The following is a 20,424-nucleotide window of genomic DNA, read 5'->3' as shown; positions in this document are numbered from 1 at the left end:
ACTGTGAGGCTGTCCATGGCTGCAGGATAGAGTTAGCTCCCAACATAGCACATTACTATTCACACCCAGGAGACAGGAAGAGATAATAGAGAGTATGGAGCCACCCAGGCTGCGTGCTCAGGGCTCTGTCCCAAGCAGTGTTGGTTGGGGTTTAGGACTAAGTCAAGTCTCTGCCTTGACATCTTGGCTTTTTATTAAATTGAGGCAACTGAGGTGAAGGCACCACACCGGGCCTACTCTATGGGTCATCACCAAGGTTGAAATGAGTTAGTGAAATTTTTTTCTTTTTAATTCTTTCATGGGATGTGGGCAATGCTGACCATCCCTAATTGCCCTTGAACTGAGCAGTTTGCTCATTTCAGAGCATATTTAAGAGTCAACCACATTGCTGTGAGTCTGGAGTCACATAGTGGGAAGCTCAGGTAAGGGCAGTACATATCCCTCCCTTAAGGACATTAGTGAACCAGATGGGTTTTTACAACAATCAGTGATGTCTGTCATGGTCACCATCACTGAGACTAAACTCCAGATTTATTAATTGAGTTTAAATTCCACCACCTGTTGTGGTGAGATTCGAACCCATGTCCAAAGAGCATTAAGCTGGGCCCCTGGATTACTAATCCAGTAATATTACCACAATGCCACTCTCCAGGTATCAACCCACCAGATCTTGGAACTCTATACCCAACTCTTGATTTTTCCCCTCTGCTAATGTGCTTTGTCCACCGATCTCTCTGTATGAAGAGGGGCAAGTCAGCAGTTCATTGCAGAGCAGCGTTGCCCGAGGCCTAGGCCAAGTTACCTCTTTGTTCTCTACCATCTAGAAGGACAAGGGCAACAGATAGATGGGAACACCACCACCTGGAAGTTCCACTCCAATCCAGTCACCATCCGGACATGGATATATATCTCTGTTCCTTCACTGTTGCTGGGTCAAGCCCTGGAATTCCCTCCCTAACTGCACTGTGGGTGTACCTACAGCCCAGGGACTGCAGCGGTACAAGAAGGCAGCTCACCACCACCTTCTCAAAGGCAATTCAGGATGGACAATAAATGCTGGCCTGGTCAGTGACACCCACATTCCATGAATGAAAAAAAAAATGTAGTACCTATTGCAAGGTACCTGAGGTTTCCTGGTGGCCTGCACCTCCAATACCTTGGGCAGAGAGGATTGGAGAAAACTGAAAGAGAGGGTGCAGGACATTCTTTATGGTGAAATGTGAGTGCAGCCCTGAAGTGGTTAATGCCCTAAAGCCCACATTGGAAGCGGAGAAAGGTTTATGGTGCAGGAGAGGCCATTTGGCCCATTGTGTCCATGTTCGTTGCACCAAGGACTGCAGTGTTTGGTCATCCTTTGTGTGCCGGGGATAGAGGAAGTTCAGAGAGCAAAGTCGAGATTCCTGTTCAGGTGATAAGAGTGTTTGGGGTGGGCGGGGGAAGGGAAAGGGGGGGCGTGTGGGGCAGGGGCTGCTGTAGGGCCAATGCTCACACCCAGATTTTATGAGGCAGCAGCAGCCTCCCCCCCAAACTGCTTGTCACATGCTGCTGTTCAGTGTGTGTGTGTGTGTGTGTGTTTGTGTGTGTGTGTGTGTGTGTTTGTGTGTGTGTGTGTGTGTTGCACCATCTGTCAAGCAGATCTGCCGTGAGTTTCTAATGGAGGATCCTTTGTGAGCTCCCCAACCACAGCCCACGTGACCCGGTAACAGTCGCCTCGTGGCAATCGGGCCGACCTCAGCAGGTGTTTGGCGACAGTGGAACAATGCCTGTGTCTACACGAGCTGCTTATGCACAGGGATTATTTTAACTGTTAGGGTGCTGCTCACTTTACAGCAGGGGAAACCTGAAAAACCCACATCAGGAAGCAAGGGGAGGTAGCGAGCCCAGAATCCGGGGCCTAGCCCCATGTTAGGCCGTGAGAGCCAGGGGAGGGAGGGGGGTGGGGATCAACGGGAGGGAAGGAGAGGATAAAACAACAACAATTTTAGATTTATATAGCCATTTTATATAGCCTAGTAAAAACATCCTGGTCCCCATATTCTTCTGGAAAGTATGTGAGGGTTGGATCAGATCAGTCTCAGTCCACTCTCCCCTCAGTAGGGCTACGTCACATCAATAATAGTCACTTTGATTGTGTCACCAGAGGTCATTTAGTACTTGAGGAGCTAAGAGGAAGACAGTGTGCGGGGATAAGTGTAGGTTCAAAAGAGCAGGATTATAGGCTGGACTGTGGCCTGGGAAGCCGAGGGGATTCAATAGTCTCCTCATAACCTCCTCTCTGCAGCTTTCACACACAACAGTTGCATTTACAGGGTGCCATTTTAACATCATAAAACGCTGCAAAGTGCTTCACACGAGTGACTACCGCACCAAATTTGACTCCTGCCTCATAAGGAAGTCTTTAGGCCGGGTGACCGAAAACTTGGCCAAAGACAAAGGGCAGGGGTCCTAATCCAGGGCCAACCTATGCCATGCCAGGAAACATGGACAAGCCCTGGGGAAGGCCGAGAGATGTCACCTCTTGGGCACAGAGCACCCGGCAGATCGCTCTCTACCTCGGCCTTTTAATTCCAGGACTGGAGAGCATGACCACAGAGTCCCGCGGCTTACACCAGCCGGGAACCGAAACCTTATTTTCTCACAGTCGTACGAAGCTGTCGAGGGGGTCGGTGGGAGGAGGGGGTGAGATCGGTGTGGGTGGTGTTGATGTGGAGGAGGAAGCATTCAAGGGCTGAATGATGCAGAGCTGACTCAAAAGTATCGGGCTGCAGTAACTCTTCAACAGACTAAACAAGAACAACTGAGAGGTGACAGATGAGGCAGGGCCGGGGGATGGGGGGTAGGGGGGTGGGAGAGGGAAGCGGAAAGAAACTTCACTCATAGCGCAAGAACTGGCCGAGCTCCCCGAAGCCTGCTTACTAGTATCGGCAAGTAACCCTTTTTTTTTCATTTGAGCGACTCAATTAATGCGCAGCCTCCACTTGCCTGCAGCTGGGGTTTACCAGTCTGCTGAGTTGGCTGTGAGCTGCTTTCAGACGGTAGTTGTCCCCCCCCATTATAATGTGAACAGCTGCAGTAATGCCCTGGCTTGGTGCCCTGTGTTGACAGGCGTTACCTAGAAGAATAGTGTTTGCTGTTGCACAATGTGTATCACGTGACACCCAAGGTGCGTGGCTGGAGGGTGGTATACGCGGGTTTCCAGCCTTTACTGAAATGCTGCTTCAGTTTCTCGCCCACTTGAGCTAACTCGGAGAGAGTGTGGGCAGGTATGCCAGGTATTTTTCCTTTCACACCCCCCCCCTCTCCCACTTATCTCCCCATTCTCCCCCCGCCCCCCCTCAACCAGCCTCCTAATAAAAGATAGAACTTGCATTTACAAAAGAACATAAGAAACAGGAGCAGGAATAGGCCAATCAGCCCCTCTTTTCTCTTTTCCTCCTATAATCTGGTCACCTCATCCAGCTTTCATTCCTGTAGAACTTATTTCGAGCAACGATTTTTGCCAACTTCGGATCAGGGCTGACCTGATTGTGGCCTTAACTCCACTTTGCTGCCTGTCCCCCATAACCCTTGATTCCCTTGTCAATCAAAAATCTTTCTAACTCAGCCTTGAACATATTCGGTTACCCAGTCTCCGCTGCTCGCTGGGGAGAGAATTCCAAAGATTCACAACCCTCCCTGATGAGGTGAAGCATCCTCTCAGCATCTACCCTCTCAAGCCCCCTCAGGATCTTAGATGATTCAATAAGGGAGGCGGTGGTATAGCGGTATTGTCACTAGCTAGTATCCCAGAGACCCAGGGTAATGCTTTGGGGACCTGGGTTCGAATCCTTGGCAGATGGGAAATTTGAGTTCAATAAAAATCTGGAATTCAAGATTTGATGATGACCAATTGTTGTAAATACCCATCAGATTCACTAATCCCTTTTAGGGAAGGCAATCTGCCATTATTACCCGGTCTGGCCTACATGTGACTCCAGACCTACAGCAATGTGGTAAACTCTTAAATGCTCTAACAAGGGTGATTAGGGATGGGCAATAAATGCTGGCCTAGCAATGCCCACACCCCAAGAACGAACAAAAAAAAAATCACCTCTCATTCTTCTGAATTCCAATGAGTATTGGCCCAACCTGCTCATGTCTTTCCTCAAAAGATAACATCCTCATCCAGGAATCAGCCGAGTGAATCTTCTCTGAACCACTTACAATGCGGACACGATGGGCTGAATGGCCTCCTTCTGTGTTGTGATGATTCTGTGGCAATGCAAGTGAGGAGACCAAAATGGCACACAGTACTCGAGGTGAGGTCTCACCCATACAGCTGTAACACCTTATATAGCAAACTTCAATTTTACAGCCAATGAAGTACTTCTGAAGTATTGTGACTGTTGTAATGTAGGAAATGTGGCAGCCAATTTGCGCACAGCAAGATCCCACAAACAGCACCATGATAACGGCCAGACAGTCTGTTTTTCTAATGATGTTGATTGAGGAATAAATATTAGCCCGGATACCAGGGCAAGCTCCCCTACTCTACTTAAAATAGTGTCGTGGGAACTTCTACATTCACCTGAGAGGAGAGACGGGTCATCCGTTAAATGCCTCATTCTAAAGCACTCTTGCTAGGCTGTAGTTTTAAGGGGCCACATGACTCTCTGGGGATTTAAGTCGAGTAGTATTTATTTGTGTCCCAGGAAGGAGATAAAATTGTGCTTCACTCCCACCACTTCCCTTCCTGTTCACACAAACGCACCCAGCAGGGGTCACAGTGACATTGTTGGCAGCAATCTCACCCAGGAGCCATTGTGATTCTCGGCCACCCCTTCCCCCTCGCACCTCACCCCTCCCCACTCTGCCCCTCGATCCCTCGACCCCTCCTGCCTGTTCCTCGCTCCCTCACCCCCTCCTCTCCTCTCCCCTCCCCTCCCTTCTGCAAGTTCAGGAGCAGCAAGACCAAACATGGAAGATCAGCTAAATTGGCACAGGCCAGTAATTGAATGTGGGCCTTTTCTTATCATTTCCAAGCCAGGCGATTGATTGCATGTATTTATCAAACGAGTCATCAGGTCTTCATTTCTTCACGAGAAATTTCTTAGCAATTCCCCCATTTTGCTGAGTAATTGGGTGTTTGAAGCATGCCCCACCCCCCATTGTCCCCCACTCTCCCCCACTCTACCCCACTCCAGCCACCCCCTCCCCTCTCCCCCACACACCCTTACTCTCCCCACTTTCCCCCACACCGTCCCACTCCCACACATTCTCACTCCCTCCACTCTCCCACTCCCCCCATCACACAATCTTATGAACCAGGAGCTAAATTGTTAAACCAATGGCAGCCATCAATGAATTAATCCCCATTTGCAAGAGAAAAGAAAGAACTTGCATTCATATAGCACCTTTCACAACCTCAGGACATACCAAAGTGCTTTACAACCAATGAAGTACTTTTGAGGTATAGTCACAGTTGTAATGTAGGAAATGCACCAATCAATTTGCGCATAGCAAGCTTCCACAGACAACAATGGGATAACAACAAGATCATCGGCTTTAGTGACGTTATTGTCGCTGTGGGTCTTAGATGAGGTTGTCCGTGGTTAGGATTTACAGATATTGCTGAAGGCAAGGCTGTTGGTAAACTTTACTTTTTATTGAACATTCTACTAACTATGTTCAGTACTAGGCTGAGTACGAGGCTTCACATAGAACCATCTCTCAGCATACTCTGTTGCCATGTGGTCTGACATCACTAATGATGTAGACTGGCTATTTACATATTTAACAGTAACCCTTTACACTACGTTAGTGATGTCGATTGAGGAATATATATTGGCCAAGACACCATGTTCTTCTTCAGAAAAATACCATGGAATCTTTTATGCTTACTGGAGCAAACAGAGTCATCTGTTTAAAGTCTTGACTGAAAGTTGGCACTGCCAGCACAGCAGCACCCTCTCAGTGCTGCCCTGGAGTGTCAGCCTTCACTTTTGTATTCAAGTCCCTGGAGTGGGACTTGAACCCACATCCTTTTGATTTAAAAGTGCGAATGTTACCCACAGGTGAGACCCCAAGACACCTGTCACCAGGGTTTTCCAGGGCTCTTGGGTTCTGTTGGAATGCCACACGTACACTGAGTACATGTAATCAAGTACAAATTACTCAAACTTCAATTGTGCAAAGTGCCCCGACTTTCCCTAACATCCAGGAAGAACGACCCCCCTCTTGCTTAAATATTCTTCCCCATGGTGCAGAGACACTCACAGGAGTGAACGCTGTTCTTTCTTTGCCTGTTTTGTCCTTTTGCTTTTCCTGTTTTTTATTTGCAGCATTTTTGACAAGAACTGCATGCTCTGTGCTCCTCAGGGAATTAATACTGATTTCCCTTCTCGATCATGAATCTTCTCATTTTTTTGGGCTGTGGGGGAATCTAACATTTGGAGGGCAAATTTACAGAGTTCAAGAAAAGCTCAGCAGTTTCTCACTCCACGTTTTCCTACTCAAATTCGGAAACCGTGCCGTTTTGTCTTGTGACATTTTTGCCGTGTGTTTGTGGAGTGAAGCATTTGCTTATTTAGGTTTTCCTGGTCCCTCCCATTTTCTCTGCCCACCCCTCCCTGCAGAGCTGCTTCTGAGTGCGGTTCGATGGAGCAGACCCTTTATTTCTGCTTGCTGCTCACTGGCTGTTTGTCTTAAGTTTTTAAATCTGCTTATGCGCTTTAAGTCACTTACTTGACGGTTTAAGTATTAGAAGTAAATACAAACCAGAGAGAAACAGCCAGTGAGAGTTAGCAGATAAGCCGTTTATCATGTGTGAACCCCACGAGGTAAATAGACTGCAGGGAAAATAAAAGAAAGTCTTGTGTTTCCATGGCAGCCCAAAGCACGTTGAGCCAGTGAAGTACCTTCAAAGTACAGTCACTGTTTTACCTTATGAAATTTGCCAATTTGTGCACAGCAAGCTCTGACAAATAGTAATGAGGTAAAATTATCAGATAATCTGTTTTTGTGATTTTTTTTGACGAGGGAAAATATTGACCAGGAACCTGGGGGTGGGGAGCTACCTTTCTCTTTAAAATAGTGACATGGGATCTTTTACATCCATCTGAGACCCAGTCTCATCTGCCCACGCCGTGCCCTCTCAGTGCTAAACTGGGGTATCAACCGGGAGTGCTGCCCACTGAGCCACGACCGACACTTTGGCTGGAACGGTATTCCGGCCAACCCTGACTTTGTGCTCACCCTGATATGGGTATGTGGGCACTTCCCACCCACCCATGCGGGTGGAGGGAAGCGCGAGCGTTTACCTGCTCCCTAACAGAAGGGCAGATCTTGTTGTTTGGATGGTCTCGCCTCCTGAATTGAGGGGAAGCTGGCTCCAACAGGGAAGAGTAACACATCTGGAGAACACGTGGCGATGATGCCCCAGCCAAATATTTGAACTGTGCCACAATTAGCAGCTTTTAAACAGCAGAGGGCAGGGATGACCCAGAATATCCAGTTCGGAGGAACGCACAGTCTTCAGGAAATGCAGGGGTCATTTGAGCAGGGGATTCCGAACCTGATTCTCTCCACATTACTCCAGACAGAGAATGCACCTCAAGTTGGTCCAGTTTATTTCTGTTTTGCCAAGTGTGCTGTAACCCCAACATTTTGAGTTTTAAGTCCCCCATTTAAGGGTATGCGATGTAGTAACCTGAACCTCCTGCAGGGAGCACTACCGTGCGCAGGTGGTGTTTAGTAATGAGACACATAGCTTGAGCCCTCTGCCCGTTTTCAAGTGGATATGTAAAATAGATTTTGTTCAAAACACTCCCAGTCATGGGTGATGTGCAGCAATGGACCAAATTAGGCTGTTTGCCATCTAAATGACTGTGAAATGATGTTAAATGGCACCAGAGTCTGAACTTGACTTTATTCCACCAGTTGGTGAAACTGAATTAAAAGGGAGATTAGAAAAGAAAGTCTCCACACAGCGGGTGGTCAGAATGTGAAATTCTTCTTTAGTAGCCACTGTTGAAACAGCCCCCATAAATGCTTTTAAAAGGGAATTTGATAGTTGCTTGAAATGAGGAGTATTAATCAAGACAGAGTGCAGCCGGGAGAATGGGATTAGATTAGGCGAGTGTAGAGTGATTTGAGATGGCCCGGGGACATTAAAGCTATCCAACTTAATTCTCCATATGAGATAACCAAGTTGAATTTGGTGTCTCCATCCCAGGGGATAAAGCAGTTTCTTGGAGCTTGTCTCAACAGATCCCTGGAGGCGACCTGTATATCTCCAGTACTTTCTCCTGACTCTCTGGGAATAATGTGGGAAGGATGTGTTGAGGTAAAAGATCAGCTATCATCTTACTGAATGGTAGATTTGGCTGGAAGGGGCAAATTGCCTACTCCTGCTCCTATTTCTCCTGTTCCCTCTCTCTGCCACACGCACACACACATACAGGGGATTCCTGTGAGTTGTGTGCACCTTGTCTGCAGGTTAGTTTGACGAAGGAATTGGAGTTCAATATTTGTGGAACAGCACAATGCTCATCTCTCCCAGCAAGTCTTCACCCTCTCCTTGGGACTGAAATGGCCCACTTGGAGCATGGCTATGTGGGAGGGGTGGGGCATGGACTGGAGTTTGCCATTCAAGAATGAAAAAAAGATATAGGTGAATCAACAGGAGATGATAGCTTGGAAAATTTATAGTCACACTTGTTAATCCCTCAGTGTGGCTCAAAGCACGAACTAAACTTGGGACTGAACCAACACTCCCCATCAGACCTAACTTGGTGTTATAAAATGTTGGTGGTGGTAGTCCAGATAACTCAGGGAGGTGGGTTGCTGCGGCAACATGCGTTTCCTCCTCCAGCCTCTCCCATCCTGTGTCACTCCCAGTGCCCTCGTGAAACTCAAGCTGGTTCATTGCGTGAATGTTATCGCTCCACCTGATTTTCTGCTGGCCTGCACTAGACTTTCCCTTTACCATTCCTTCCAGCATCATCTTTTCTGTGCCATTGCTTCATGCCACTTGCCCAAAACAAAAAGTATTCCAACTTCTGTCCGTCTGCCACTAATAACAATCTGCCTGTTGTTGCCAACTCCCACCTGTTGCAGTATCCACTCATTTGGATGTCTGTCGGTCCATTTTGCCCTGTCATCCTGAGCATCCCTCAGAAACGCCAGAGCTCAAAAGGACCAAACTTTTTTCCTGTCTGTTGCTTTCATGGTCCGACATTCTGCGCCACAGGGAAAACCAGTGCTTTAAAAAGCTTAAGGGTTAGTCGTTTTCCTGATAGATTTATGTTTCCAAACGTTAGCCCATGCAGTCAATGCTTGTTTGGCCATCCCGATTCTGCGTTCAATTCCTTTATGACTATTCAGTTGATCATTCACGTTGCTGCCCAGGTGGGTAAAACTGGTGACGTAATGTGAATGGTGGAAAGGTGAATCCATAAAATGTTCTGGATACACAGGGGTGATTTTCAAATCTGTAACCTCATTTTAGGCTTTGAGTAATGTGATAAAATAGACAAATACAGCTCAGCTCAACCCCCTAATTAGATCCCAGCCTTGCAATCACTCCCGGGTGTCCATAATTCTTTATTTAATGCATCTGAACTCCTTAAATAGATTAAAGCCGTGGAATCACTCCAGGGTATTCATCATTCTTTATATGATTTCTAATAACGATCGCCTCATTATGCTAATCTCCTTTTTAATGTTCATATAATCTTTTTTATTTTTTACTTTTTTATGCTTCCCTTCCCAGTGCTAAGTTGCCCCTCGGCCAAAGGCATTTTGAGGCTGGGAGGGGAGGTAGGGACCTGTACTGAGGCCGGTGTCCCTGCCATCCTAGGAAGTGACTTTAGGTGTATGCTCCATTGTGCTGCAGTGCTGCTAAGGTCCACAACAAATACCTGCATTTATATAGTGCCTTCATTGTGGGAAAAATCTCTCCAAGCCCTCCACAGGAACGATTCTCAATTGCAATTTGACATTGAGCCGCCTAAAAGGTTAGTGGGACAGATGGCCAAAAACCTGGGCGTAGAGGCCCACTTAGGGGGACAGAAAGGTTGGATAGACTTGCGTTGTTTTCGTTGGAGCAGAGAAGACTGAGGGGTGACCTGATCGAGATGTACAAGATTATGAGGGCATGGACAGGGTGGATATGGAGCAGTCCTGTTCCCCTTATTTGAAGGGTCAGTCACAAGGGGACATAAGTTCAAGGTGAGAGGCAGGAGGTTTAGGGGGGATGTGAGGAAAAGCTTTTTTACCCAGAAGGTGGTGACGGTCTGGAATGCTCTGCCTGGGAGGGTGGTGGAGGCGGGTTGCCTCACATCCTTTAAAAAGTACCTGGATGAGCACTTGGCACGTCCTAACATTCAAGGCTATGGGCCAAGTGCTGGTAAATGGGATTAGGTAGGTAGGTCAGTTGTTTCTCAGGTGTCGGTGCAGACTCGATGGGCTGAAGGGCCTCTTCTGCACTGTGTGATTCTGTGATTCTGGGACAGGGAGGCAGAGAGATTTAGGGAGGGCTCTACAGAGCCTAGGGCCTAGGCAGCTGAAGGCATGGATACTAATGGCGGAGCGATTGAAAATAGGTCAGAATTGTAGGAGAGCGGAGATTTCAGATAGCTGTCGGAGATTACAGAGGTAATGAAAGGGGGCGAGGCCATGCATGGTAATTTTAAAATCTAGGCATCACAGGTCACAAGCCAACGTCGGATAGCAAGCATAAACTGGAGTTATTGCATCAGTTCCTCTCTTCACTTTAACCGGCTTCCATAGCTGCCAACCTGCCCTTTGATGCACGTGTCAGCCAAGTCACAGGCCAGGAATATCCGTGCCCGTTGGCATCAGGCGTGTTTGGTGGCGTGAGTGGACAATATGGCGCAATCGGTTTCACAACAGCGTGAAACCAGTTTGCGATCGTCCGCTCAGCCCACCGATGGCGGACCGCATTTCCCACCATCGGACATCAGGAACCTCATTGTAATACATCAGCATATCATTATTAGACCAGCCCACCAGAATCGTCTGCCCACGTCAACGGGAAAACACACCGATGTGTTTCACAACAGCACAAAAAAACATAGAAACTAGGAGCAGGAGTAGGCCATTCGGCCCTTTGAGCCTGCTCCGCCATTCAATATGATCATGGCTGATCCTCTATCTCAACGCCATATTCCCGCTTTCTCTCCATACCCCTTGACGCCCCTAATATCCAAAAATTATCAATTTCTTTCTTGAACATACTCAGTGACTTGGCCTCCACAGCCTTCTGTGGTGGAGAATGACACAGGATGACACCCTCTGAGTGAAGAAATTTTCCCTCACCTCAGTCCTAAATGGCCTGCCCTGTATCCTGAGACTGTGGCTCCTGGTTTTAGACTCCCCAACCAGGGGAAACATCCTCCCTGCATCTAGTCTATAGAATTTTATACGTTTCAATCAGATCCCCTCTCATTCTTCTAAACTCTAGTGAATACTGGCCCAGCTGAACCAATCTCCTCATACGACACTCCTGCCATCCCCAGTATCAGCCTAGTGAACCTTCGCTGCACTCCCTCTATGGCAAGTATATCCTTTCTTAGGTAGGAAGACTAAAACTGTATGTAGGTGTGGTCTCACCAAGGCCTTGTATAACTGCAGTAAGACATCCCTACTTCTGAACTCAAATCCTCTTGCAATGAAGGCCAACATACCATTTGTCTTCCTAATTGCTTGCTGTACCTGCCTGTTTACTTTCATTGACTGGTGTACAAGGACACCCAGATCCCTTTATACATCCACATTTCCCAATATATCACCATTTAAATAACACTCTGCCTTTCTGTTTTTCTCACCGAAGCTTTTATCTTCACATTTATCCATGTTATACTGCATCTCCCATGTGTTTGCCCACACACACAACTTGCCTAAATCGCCCTGAAGCCTCCTTGCATTCTCCTCACAACCCTGCCCAGTTTTGTGTCATCAGCAAACTTAGAAATATTGCATTTGGTTTCCTCATCCAAGTCATTTATATATATTGTGAATAGCTGGGGCCCAAGCACTGATCCCTGTGGTACACCACTAGTCACCTCCTGTCATTAGGAAAATGACCCATTTATTCCCACTTTCTGTTTCCGGTCTGTCAACCAATTCTCAATCCATGCCAGTATTTTACTCCCAATCCCACCTGCTTTAATTTTTCCCACTAGCCTCTTATTTGGAACCTTATCAAAAGCCTTCTTGAAATCCAAATACACTACATCCACTGGTTCTCCCTTATCTATTCTACTAGTTACATCCTCAAAAAATTCCAATAGATTAGTATGATTTTTAGCATGATTTCCCTTTCATAAACCCATGCTGACTTTGTCTAACCCCGTTAATGCTTACCAAGTGTTCTGTTACCAAGTTTTATAATAGGCTGTAGCATTTTCCCCAATACTGATGTTAGGCTAACTGGTCTGTAGTTCTTTGTTTTTTCTCTGCCTCCTTTTTTAAATAGTGGGGTTACATTTGCCACCCTCCAATCTGTAGGAACTGCGCCAGCGTCTATAGAATTTTGGAAGGTGACCACCAATGCATCCAATATTTCCAGGGCCACTTCCTCTAGTACTCGGGATGTAGATTATCAGGCCCTGGGGATTTTTCAACCTTAAACCCCATTAATTTCTCTAGCACCATTTTTTTACTAATACTGATTTTCTTCAATTCCTCTCTCTCACTAAATCCTTGGTTCCCTAACATTTCTGGGAAATTATTTGTGTCCTTTTTTGTGAAGACGGAACCAAAATATGTGTTCAATTCTCCTGCCATTTCTTTGTTCCCCATTATAATTTCCCCTGTTTCTGACTGTAAGGGACCTACATTTGTCTTCACTAATCTTTTTCACTTCACATATTTACAGAAGCTTTTACAGTCAGTTTTGATGTTCCCTGCAAGTTCACTCTCATACTCCATTTTCTCCTTCTTGATCAATCTTTTTGTCCACTTTTGCTGAATTCTAAACTGCTCCCAATCCTCAGGCTTGCTGCTCTTTCTGACAATTTTATACGTCTCCACTTATACTATCCCTAATTTCTTTTGTAATCCATGGTTGAACCACCTTTCCTCTTATTTTTGCACCAGACAAGAATGAATAATTGTTGTAAATCTTACATATGTTCCTTAAATATTTGCCATTGCCTATCCACCGTCAACCCTTTTAGTAAGGTTCCCCAACCCATCATTGCCAACTCGTGCCTCATACCCTCATAGTTCCCTTTATTTACATTCAGGACCCTAGTTTCAGAATCAACTTCTTCACTCTCCATCATAATGAACAATTCTATCATTTTATGGTTGCTCTTCCCCAAGGGACCCCACACAACAAGATTGTTAATTAATCCTTTCTCATTGCGCAATACCCAGTCTAGGATAGCCTGCTCTCTAGTTGGTTCCTCAACACATTGGTCTAAAAAACCATCACATACACACACCAGGAAATCCTCCTCCATAGTATTATTACTAGTTTGGTTTGTCCAATCTATATGTAGATTAAAGTCACCCATGATTAAAGTTGTACCCTTACTGCATACGTCTCTAATTTCCTGTTTAATGCCTTCCCTTACATCTCCATTACTGTTCGGGGGCCTATAGACAACCCCCACCAATGTTTTCTGCCCCTTGGTGTTTCTTATCTCTACCCAAATAGATTCCACATCATGATTTTCTGAGCCAATATCCTTCCTCACTGCTGCATTCATTTCCTTCTTTACCAACAATGTTACCCCAACTCCTTTCCCTATTTGTCTGTCCTTCCTAACTATTGAATACCCCTGGATGTTCAGTTCCCATCCTTGGTCACCCTGCAGCCATGTCTCCGTAAGTGCAACAATATCGTAACATAAGCAATGCATACCTGGCGGGCTGCACTTTGCTCGGAGCTTCAAGGTTTGTTTGCCTGCCTTGCTTCGGTCAGCACTCGCACTTATCAGCGCCAGGCTTCACAGACAGCACCATATCACTTTTAGGGGGGCTCACAGCAGGTCTCTACCTACCAGACCAACCACGTGTGGGTGGCTTTTCAACGGCTGCAGGGCTAGGGCTTGCTTGGGGAAGGGGGAGGAGTGGCATGAGGCAAGGGAAGAGGCTGCAGGACAAGCGCTGTACTGGGGAAGGAAGATATCGCAGGGTGTGTGTGGGGGGCACATGTTGACCTGTACAAGTGGCCTCAAGATGGTGAGGGCTGAGGAGGCAGCTCCAGAGGAGACGAGGCCAGATGGACATGTGAGGGTGTGTGTGTGTGAATGGGTGGTGATGTCCCTTGAGTTGGCAGTGAGTGAGATGCCAGTGAATGTGTGATGGGCTTGAGTGTGAGAGTTTAGAGTGATGAGATGGTTTCCTTACCCTGGCTGCACGGATGAGATCAATTATCCTCTATCTGCATTGGATGGCCAACCTCTCCTGTGCAGCATTGGCACTGATCATTACTGCCACCTCCTCCCAAGCCTGGTTGGTCACGCCGCTGCCCACCCTGTGGCCAGAGCGGGGGTAGAGGGCACCATTGTGGCAAGGCCTCTACAGCATCCGAAAGGCGTTCAGTGACGCTTCACTAAGCCTGGGGACTGCTGTCTTTTTACCTTTCGTGGGCATCATCCCTGCAGTAGTTGTCGGCTGGAAGCGCTGAGATGTGTGCGCATGGCTGGACTTTAAATATGGCGGTCGGCGTGATGAAGCAGCGAGGTGATGGCGTGGCGGGCGAATGAGAGCCCGCCCGCCATTGAAACGGCGTGTTTCCCGGGAATGCACAACTAATGCGGCGGGTTTGGAACGACGCGGCGTGAAAAGCTGCCATTGTGCTACCGCGCTTGGCGCAAATCTGGGACGATTCCGCCCACCGTGTCAGCAGGCCATTCCGCCGTGGGAGGCATTGTGGCTGAGCTGAGCCCTGCGATCACCGCGACATCCAAGCCCTGTGTGGGCTGGGAGTCACTGGTTAGTGATCAGGTGCTGCAGCTCTGAATGACCCTGTTGCCTTCTTTAACTGGGCGTGTGCAGTGGGATCAGCCTTAACAAGCTTCCTGCTGAGACGAGCTAACCCAGAACAGTTGATGGAGCGGTGTCGAGCAGCCTTCCAGGATGAAGGAAGGTTCGGGTTTGTTCAACAGGAACAGCCTGTCTGCTGCCTCACCCTGTTTTTCAGTGCCAATCCTTCCAGTGACACCCTTAAGCTAATCACAAAATGCTGTTAACCAGGCACATGCTTCCCCTTTTGTTCTAATGTGGGCTGCAGCTCTGACCAGCTGCAGATTAATGCAAAATTTAAAGCAAATTACTTAAATCAACATCGTGTATATGGCCCGTAGCCTGTGACCAGATTTCATTTTATTTGCGTTTGCTTGATCCTTCCTTATTGTCTCCAATGTGTTTGATGCTATCAGCATTTCTGCCTCTTAGTACCAGATAGATTAATGTTCGCTAACCCTGTGGAGGATCACTTTGGATTGTTTCTGACATTATTTGAAGCTGCCACTTAGCTCCCTCAGCCTTTCTGGCTCCGTTACTTCTAATATAAACCAGCTGCAGAGACAGAAGCCACTCTCTCTGTGAGAGAGGCAGGCATTCATATATGAGTAAAAGGTCAGGGCCTAGGAAATTAAATGTTCATAAATGGAGGCCCGAACGCTTTAAAGTGTAGGCCACGACCATTTGATCTCATTAACGTTTAATACCTATCAATGCTACTCCTGGCAGGTTCGGGCCTCCGCTTAATTTGACGGGTGTTAAGGAAGAATGATTAATAATTGGTGTAGCTGGGGACATGCTTTTATCACGTTACCTGAAAAAGGGCTGCTTGAGCAGTGGGCCGTGTGTCAGAAAGCAGGACAGTTACTAAGGTCATGTTAGTGAATTTGAGAGGTCTTTCTGGTGTCGCACTGCGGAATGCCAAGCTAATTTCCCATCTGCTCCATGACCACACCGTCAAAAGTTTGCTGTCCACTAAAAGCTCTTTTGACCTAACCTATGATAATAATAAAAATATATATGATTTACAGTGTCAACTCAGAGCAAAATCAAACACACTCACTGCTGTCCGAGAAAAGTGTTCAATGATTTGGAAATGTGAAGTAACTGGCGATTTGTGGTCTCCTTTTCAGTCACCGATTAGTAGATTAGTCAAGCAAGTTGAACGAATGAGGAACATCTTTTTAAGTTGGTTTTTTTTTTGTCCTATCTTTTGAAGTGTATTTTGTTTCTATTCCTCTTAATACCATCCAAATTGTCTGACTCCCAGCCCTGTGACTCCTAACCACCATTAAACCACCCTGGCCGTCTGACTCCCAGCTCAATGGATATCGAGGCAACTTATGAGTGGGCTGAGGGTAGTTTGGTGCATGCACTGTTTGACCAAGCCAGTACATGTCCGCCTCCCACTTGAGCCCTGGTGTTAGCTGTGACTCAGTGATAGTGTCCACGTCTCCTAAGTCAGAAGGTTGTGTGTTCAAATTTCCGCACCAGAGACTTGAGAGTAAAATCTCAGCCATTCATGCAACACGGAGTGAGTGCTGCAGTGTCAGAGGGGCAGTCTTCCGAATGAGAGGTTAAACAACGATCCCATTTTCCCCTAAGTCGGAAGTAAAATCGAATCCCATGTCATTCTTTGAAGAAGAGCAAGGGGGGGTTCTCCTCTATGTCCTAGCCAATGTTTATCCCTCAAACAACATCAATCAAAAACTATTATCTGGTCGTTTATCTTATTGTTATTTGTGGGGCCTTGCTGTGCACAAACTTGCTGCCACATTTCCTACATTGCAACAGTAGCTACACTTCAAAAATACTTAACTGGCTGTAGAGGGCTTTGGAATGTTCTGAGGTCAGAACAGGCACTATATAAATGCAAGTCTTTCTTTTCTTTCACTTACTATTGGCTGTAAAGGACTTTGGAATGTCCTGAGGATTATGGTAAGCCGTTTTATAAACACAAGTCATTTTTTTTCTTTGTTTTTGGTACGTTATCATATCGCAGGTTGGCAGCACAAAGTGCTGACATCAGCTTACGTGAAATAAAAGCGGAAAATGCTGGAAAAGACTCAGCAGGTCTGGCAGCATCTGTGGAGAGAGAAACCGAGTTAACGTTTGACTCTTCTCCAGAGTTTATGTGAGATTGGCGCCTGGATTTTCTGATTGGGTGTAATCCCATTGATTATGAGTGGGTTCTGTTAACGGTAAAACCAAAACATGAACTTTGGAGTGGTGGAAGTGAATAGCACAGATCTATTTAAGGAGAGGCCAGGTCAGTAGACGAGGGAAAAAGGAAGAGAAGGGTGAGGTGAAATAGGGCGGGAACAGACTCGTGTGGAGCATTATAACCAGCACAGACTGGTTGGGCCAAATGGCCTGTTCTAAATTTCTCCCTGAAATCTAGGCTAGAGATCACCAGATTGAACAGGCCTCCATATATATAAGCTCTACAGGTTTGACTGCACCTTGCATAACTTCTTGAAACTTAAAAAGGTAAATAAAGAGATCGGTGCACGTGAAATGCTAGGATCTACTTAATTGAAGAAATGGATTGTGTCCTTTTGGGGGAAGGAGGGGTTACGATTAGGATCTTGGCTCTGCGGCCTCCGAGTTTTAATCTTGCTCTGATGCCCTGAGTTTTCCTTGTGTTCTACAAGCTGACGGAGCGGAATGGAAACAGGACTGATTGATATGAGCAGCACTGGCGTGAAGTGACATTTCAAAAACCAATTACTGACCGCATCTGTGTATCCCAACAGCCAGCAAACTAAAACAGATGAAAGAAAGACCTGCCTTTATATAGCGCCATTCATGACTACTGGGCGTCCCAAAGTACTTGACAGCCATTGAAATGCTTCTCACGTTTAGTCACTGTTATAATGCGGAAATAGAGCAGCCATTATTTGCGCACAGCAAGATCCCACAAACAACAATGTGGCAATGACCAGATAATCTGTTTTTTAGCGATGCTGATTGAAGGATAAATATTGGCTAGAGCACCAGGAACAACATTCCTGCTCTTCTTTGAAATCATGAGATCTTTCACATTCTTCTGAGAAGGCAGATGAGGCGTTGGCTTAGTGTTTCGTCCAAAAGATGGCATCTCCAAGAATGCAGCACTCCCACAGTAATGTGCTGTCAGCCTAAACCTTTGTGTTCAAGTCTTTGTAGTGGGACTTGAACTCACAACCTTATGATTCTGAGGTACGAGCGTTTGCTTCCAGGGTACTCCATTGACTGTAAGGTGCTTTGGGACATCATGAGGTTGCGAAAGGTGCTATGTAGAATGCAAATTCTTTCTTACTGTAGTGAGAAACCATGCTGAGTAAATACCTCTTCCGGGGAGCTATCTCCATGAATAGCCTTGCCACCCTAGAAACTGCTCGGTGTGTTGGTAGGTTCACAGCTTCTTAGAAACAGGATCATGAGGTTAAGGAAAATCCCTAACCGGCCTCCCCTTGGAGCACTGGCTGTGCACCTGGCACTCATGTGACCAATAAGTTTGGAGAGGTCGTCCTCATGCTGGAAATTTCTCCTGACTCCATTTGGGTCCGTGCCAACTGACATGCAAAAAACCAATATGGAAATCTTCCTATCTACATAAACAGTAAAATAGCAGGATGTCATTTTACAGGCAAATGTTTGGACAGTGTAGCTGGTATGTTCAAACACAAAAGTGAACACTAGCAAAGCAGGTTGAACTTGAAGTTAATGGGTTACGTGCTTTCAGACAGCAACTTGCATGACCTCAGGAAACCCCAAAGCATTTTACAGCCATTTGAAATATAGTCGCTGTAGTAATGAAGAGTATAAAACATTCCTGTGTTAAATCAACTTTCCTGCCTTCACTAACATTAAAGGGCACTGATTTGTTTTGTGTATTTTCAACTGACAACTGCCTTTAATATGGAAAAACATCCCAAGATATTTCATCAATGGGAGCGGGTGAATGAACACTGAGCAGGAGTTAGGGGAAATGATCAACGATGCGTGTATTGAGGAAGTGGGCGCAAGATGCACTAAGGTCAAATGGCTCATGTGTGTCAGTCATGGTTCAGTTAGTAGCACTTTGGCTGTGAATCGCAAGGTTCAGGGTTTAAGTCCCACTCCAAGTCTTGGGAACAAAAATCAAGGTTGACACTCCAGTGCAGCAGTGAGGCTCTTAGAGGTGCCGTCTTTTGGATGAGACGTTAAACTGAGACACCATTTGCCTGCTCAGGTGAATGTACAAGATCCCACAGCATTATTTTGAAGAAGAGGACGGGAGTTATCTCTGGTGCTCTGACCAATATTCATCCCTCAATCGACATCACATAAGCAGATGATCTGGTCATGATCACATTGCTGTTTGTGGGAGGTTTCTGTGTACAAATTACCTGCTGTGCTTCCTACATTCAACAGTGACTACACTTCAAAAGTACTCCATTGGCTGCAAAGCACTTTGTGATGTCTGGTGGTCATGAAAAACGCTATGTAAATGCAAGTCTTTCTCTTTGACCTGAAGAAGATTGCAGAGCGCAGGGCTGTGATGGCTGAAGGTTCCGTCGTTGAGTGGGATGGAGGGAAGGGGAAACGGTGAGTCAGGATGGGGTGAAGGTTGGCAAGTGGGACATTGCCCCAAAGATGTAGAACCACCAGAGGTTGGTGAGGAATAAAGGTTCCAAGATAAAGACATCTATGAGGCAGCTCTCAAATGATATATTTTGGGATGTGAGCATTACTGGTGTCACAGACAGAATTTGTGTTCATATTTACCGCCCATGATCAGTAAGTTGGTATTTAACAGGTGTGTGTTTTCTTACCCTTGGAGTCTGTCCCAATTAAGTGATTCGGCAGCAAGCTTTTGTGAGTTTAAAAATAGAGATTATTTATTATCACACACTTACCCCGAAATGTCGCAACATTTCACTCACATGTATCACCCACACAAATATTAGATACAAATGTTGCTGGGCTAGTAATCCAGGGGTCTAGACTAATGCTTTGGGGGTATGGGTTCAAACCCTGCCATAGCAATTAATAAAATCTCGAATTGAAAGCTAGTAACCAAGAAACTATCGTCAATTGTCATCAAAAAAAACAATCTGGTTTATTAATACCAGTCTGGCCTACATGTATAAAACAAAAACAAAAATACCTGGGAGAACTCAGCAGGTCTGGCAGCATCTGCGGAGAGGAACACAGTTAACATTTCGAGTCCGAATGACCCTTCAACAGAACTAAGTAAAAATAGAAGAAAGGTGAAATATAAGCTGGTTTAAGGGGGGGGGTGGGACAAGTAGAGCTGGATAGAGTGCCAGTGATAGGTGGAGATAACCAAAAGATGTCACGGACAAAAGGACAAAGTGGTGTTGAAGGTGGTGATATTATCTGAGGAATGTGCTAATTAAGGGTAGAAAGCAGGACAAGCAAGGTACAGATAGCCCTAGTGGGGGTGGGGTGAAGGAA

General features: G+C 46.2%; 1 protein-coding gene and 1 long non-coding RNA gene across 6 annotated transcripts in view; both read left to right on the top strand.

Moving 5' to 3' along the window:
- gse1b (Gse1 coiled-coil protein b) overlaps nucleotides 1-20,424 on the top strand; it is a 599,837-nt gene that overhangs the window by 317,534 nt on the left and 261,879 nt on the right. The gene's annotated exons all lie outside the window — the stretch shown is intronic.
- Nucleotides 3,189-19,820, top strand: LOC144681399 (uncharacterized). The gene is made up of 2 exons (XR_013576781.1): nucleotides 3,189-3,263; nucleotides 17,941-19,820. It is a non-coding gene; the product is annotated as an uncharacterized LOC144681399 (long non-coding RNA).

The sequence above is a fragment of the Cetorhinus maximus genome, chromosome 6 (assembly GCF_964194155.1).
Source record: "Cetorhinus maximus chromosome 6, sCetMax3.hap1.1, whole genome shotgun sequence".
Classification (NCBI taxonomy): domain Eukaryota; kingdom Metazoa; phylum Chordata; class Chondrichthyes; order Lamniformes; family Cetorhinidae; genus Cetorhinus; species Cetorhinus maximus.
The sequence above is the reverse complement of the archived record's forward strand: the minus strand, read 5'-3'. Positions and strand labels throughout refer to the sequence as shown.